The 4,628-nt window shown below is 37.6% G+C and overlaps 1 pseudogene; it reads left to right on the top strand.

Annotated features, from left to right (window-relative positions):
• The first annotated feature begins 1,866 nt into the window (after positions 1 to 1,866).
• LOC132272054 (small nucleolar RNA R71) lies at positions 1,867 to 1,964 on the top strand (annotated as a pseudogene).
• The last annotated feature ends 2,664 nt before the right edge of the window (positions 1,965 to 4,628 follow it).

Below are 4,628 nucleotides of genomic sequence, written 5' to 3'. Positions count from 1 at the left end.
TACATGTGGCCAAAAGAGATTTTCATTATCCCCGTCCTACAATTGATGTTGGCATTTGCGGTTGCTAAGAAAGGATGGCCAAGGATAACGGGGATTTGGCTCTTGGGATTTGGGACTGGTTCCATGTCAATGACAATGAAATCGACGGGGAAGAAGAACTTATCAATTTTAATCAAGACGTCCTCAATGATACCCCTAGGCTTTTTGATGGATCGGTCGGCAAGTTATAAAACCACCGACGTCAGTTTCAAGTCTCCTAAGCCTAATTTGACATATACCGAGTATGGAAGAAGATTGACACTTGCTTCTAAGTCTGATGATATGGTCACCAATGACACAAGATGTAGTAGGTGAACCGGGGTCTTTGAACTTTGGAAGAGTGTTATGTTGCAAATAGAGCTCACTTGCTCGGTCAAGACCACTTTCCTAGGTGTTTGGCTTTTGTTCTTCCTCTTTTGGGTGCAAAGATCTTTTAAAAACTTGGCATAAGCCAAAATTTGCTTGATTGCATCCGAAAGCGGAAGGTTAACCTTCATTTGCCTAAACACATCAATGATTTCATTTGTCTTTGTCTTTGACTTGTCAAGATAAATGGATCCTTTTAAGGCATCCGGAAATGGAGCTGTTGGCTCAAAAACTTTTTAAAAATCCTTCTTTGAAATATCATCAACACCAGAATTTTTCAAATCATGCTTTGATTCATTTGTCAAATCATTTTTGAACTCATTTTTCAAATCACTTTTTGACACTTTCTCATTTGAATGCTCATGCATATGCAATGAAGGAGGAATATGATAAGAAATGGGACGGGTGTCAACTTTTGGTTGCACCGGTTAACTCTTTTCATTGGACACACCTACTTGGTTGTCAATGATTCTCCTACTTCTTAAGGTTGTCACCACATTGACATGCTCTATTATAGAACTTTCCGATGAGGAATGACTCTCCACAACATATTGTTACTTGGTGGGGCATTCAAAGGCATTTTCACATTGTTGCTTTGGTGGGGCATTCAAAGGCATTTTTCCTTTCTCTCTAGCATTTAAAGTACTAGCTATTTGCCCTACTTGGGTTTTTAGCTTAGTGATGGATTGAGAATGAGAATGAAACAATTGAGCGTTCGCCTTTAGAGTGCCTAGAGCGGTCAAAACTTTCTCTTCAAAGGTGGGACTCCTAGAGTTTCCTTGAGAATAAGACGGTTAATTAGGAAAATGAGAATTAGAAAATTGATTACCATGGGATTGAAATGATGATCTAAAACCTTGGGAACCTTGGCTTTGCATCGGAGGTGGAACATATTTCCCTTGAAAACCACCTTGGGGAGGGTTTGAGCCTTCCCCTTGGCTTTTCCATGAAAAGTTCGGATGGTTCCTCCAACTAGGATTGTAATGATTGCCATAGGGATTATTCTCTTGGTTAGCAAAAATAGCATTGGCTTGCTCATGGTTGTCATTTTGCACATGTCTATGGGGACAATTGGAAATAGAATGCAAGACACTAGAACAAGTCATACATAATTCATTAGATGCACAATGATGAACATGATTAGGGGCGGAAGACACTTAATTTGTCAAGTTTTGGTTAATCAAGAATTGATCAAACCTTTGAGATAAGGATTTCATCTCGGCGGCTATATCATTGGAGTTGTCAACATGATACAAACCAACATTCTTCCTTCCTCCTAGATTTCTACCATTTTTAGAAGACAGAGATCTATGTGTGGAATTTTCACTCATACATTCATACAATTGCCATACATCATTTTCATGCTTATCAAGATAAGAACCACCCATTGATGCATCAACTATACTCTTGTGATTATCTGGTAAACTTTTAAAGAAATATTGAACTAGTTGCCACTTAGGTATGTCATGATGTGGGCATTTTCTTAGTTAATCATTAAACCTTTCCCATGCCTTACGAAATATTTCCCCATCCCCTTGAGAAAATTCATGAATGGAAGTTCTCATGGCATTGGTTTTTGAAATCGGATAATACTTTTGTAAGAACTCTTGTTGCATTTTTGCCCAAGAAGTTATCAAAAAAGGCCTAAGGTTGTTAAACCAATATTTTGCCTTGTCTTTAAGGGTAAAAGGAAAAACTTTAAGCCTTAGTACTTCCTCCGGCATGTCCGTGTATTTCACGGTGGAACACACTTCAAGAATCTCATCTAAATGCTTATAAGGTTCTTCACTGGGAAGTCAATGGTAGTTTGGAAACATTTGAATAGTTTGTGGTTTAATTTTATTGTGATGTGCTTTAAGTGGAGACAATTGAATGTAAGTGGGTGCATTATATTCATTGGGCACATAATGGTCTCTCAATGCAATGGGAGGATTCACAATTGGTGGTGCTAGACGAACACCTTGATTAGCTTGAACTATGGGGGGTTGTGGAGCAAATATTGGCCTAGGCATTCCCAGTGGAACTTGGCCTTGTTATTGCGGGTAATGAATGGTCTAGGAATGCCTAATGGTACTCGAACATTTTCATGATGCACATTAGGGTAGAGGTTGCCTTGTTGGTCTATATGACCAAGGTCCTCCACATGGTCGTCATTCAAATCCTCCATTGGTGAAATGGAGTGATGAGAACTACCCTTTCCCCTAGGATTACGAACAACCAATTCAAGATGTAAATTAGGAGGGACAAGAGTAGGATTCAATGACCTACGACCATGCATACACTAGAAAAGCAAATAACAAGCAAGTAACAATCACTTCGCTCCTGCAACAAATAAATCAACAAATCTCCACATTCAATGATCCCATACTCCTATGCTTAAACAACATGCCAAGAAAAGTAAATTGCCTCCACGCAGGCTCACAATTTATTGAAGAAATAGAAAACAAGCCTCTACGCGGGCCGACGATTTAACTAGAGCTTGAGTTAGAAAGATCTCACAAAGGGTCCTTAGGCAACTTCAATTGATTTTCAACTTCCAAACTTTGCTGTGCTTTGCATTTTTTTTTTTTTTAGATTTTTAGTCCTTTTTGTGCTTAGCTTAGCTCCTTGTTTTGAAGTCTCCATGCTTAACCTCCTTACTTAATTTCACCTAGCCAAATAAGAATGAACACAATTAGCAACCAAAAATAAAAATAAAGTAAACACACCCTCAAAAGAGTACTAATCCCTAAATTTTTCCAAAACACGGCGTTGCCAATTAAATACCCAGCAACAGCGCCAAAAACATGGTGTGCCGTAGCACCAACGCTTAAAAGATGTTCAAAAGATAGTGAATGTGCAATGTGGCCAAGTTTTAAATTTATAAATGCCACTACTACCTCTAACTAAAAATATAGGTAGGGTGAATAGGGATCATCCCAAGGGATTGAAGGGCTACTAGTAGTGGAAACAACGCTTTGGGTTAGTAGGTCAAGTGATCAACGGTAGGTTGTTTGGTTGATTAAACTACAATTAAAAGTAAACAAGATCAATATCAAGCAAGTAATTAAAGGATAGAGAAAACAAGAGAGAGAGGTCTTGGGATTTAGAGATCACCACTAAGCATCATTTTTCTCTATACTCAATTCACAATTAATGAGGGGAAGGCATATGTTGCAACAAAAGTGAGTGTGTGTGGTTGTTTCAACAAGTATGGATGACCAATTAAGTGTATATTGTCTAGACAACATAATGAATAGCACAATATATCAAAGTATGCCATTAATCATTCTTTAAGCTCACAATCCAAACACATCATAAAATTAGAAAAATATACTACTTGCATTCATAAGTATGGAATATCAAACAACAAGCATGGATTGTCCTCCTATTTAACAACTAAGATAACTACATTACATCTAAGCTAATGACATGAAAATTATACTATCTAGATTAAGGGAGAGGCACAATCCATCAAGAAATGAGTATGAACCATGAAATAAACCACAAGAGCATTATATTAAGCACTAAGTCTTGACAATCTCTAGATCTATAGCATTAATACATATAGACATGCATCAACAACACAACAAATAGAGATAAACACATGAACATCTATTCTAGCATACATAGACATATGGATAGAATGAAATGGTCACTTGGAAGAATTAAACCACATAAATCTTTGAATAAACAAGATCTATGTATATAAAGATGTCAAAATATGTATTACAACACAAATCCCCTCAAAAACACATGAATCAAGATAAAGAAAGCATGCTTAGGGTTAACTCTAGGCCTAAGAAGATGTCTAGCCACTCATGGATGGTGTCCTCCAACCCTCATGGGCTATCTCCATGGTAGAAATGTTCCTCTTCTTGAAGTAGATGGAAAACCTCTCAAGAATGTCTCTAGCCTCCTCTCCAATAATATGTTATACACTATGTAAGTTATGTCAAGTATGCTCTCAATAATGGCTTATATTCCTTATATAGGTAGGTTAAAATGTCACACCCAATAGTTTGGGCTCGCACGTCAATATTCCTCTAGTGATTGCACCATGAGCTAACCTTTAATGAGCTGGATTTTGTCTTTTTTTGGGCTTGAAGAAGTTTGATCGATCGAACTTGTGGTAAGATCGATCGAACATAGCTGAGATCTATCAAACTTTGGCTGGATCAATCCTCCCATAGCGGCGCCTTTTTGGATAAGGACAGATCTAAGATATTTTAGGGAAAGAGACA

Source organism: Cornus florida, unplaced genomic scaffold, assembly GCF_030987335.1.
Source record: "Cornus florida cultivar Cherokee Brave unplaced genomic scaffold, ASM3098733v1 CherokeeBrave_3.0.0_Hap2_Chr08, whole genome shotgun sequence".
Lineage (NCBI taxonomy): Eukaryota > Viridiplantae > Streptophyta > Magnoliopsida > Cornales > Cornaceae > Cornus > Cornus florida.
Note: the sequence above shows the minus strand (reverse complement) of the source record. Positions and strands in the feature narration are given on the sequence as shown.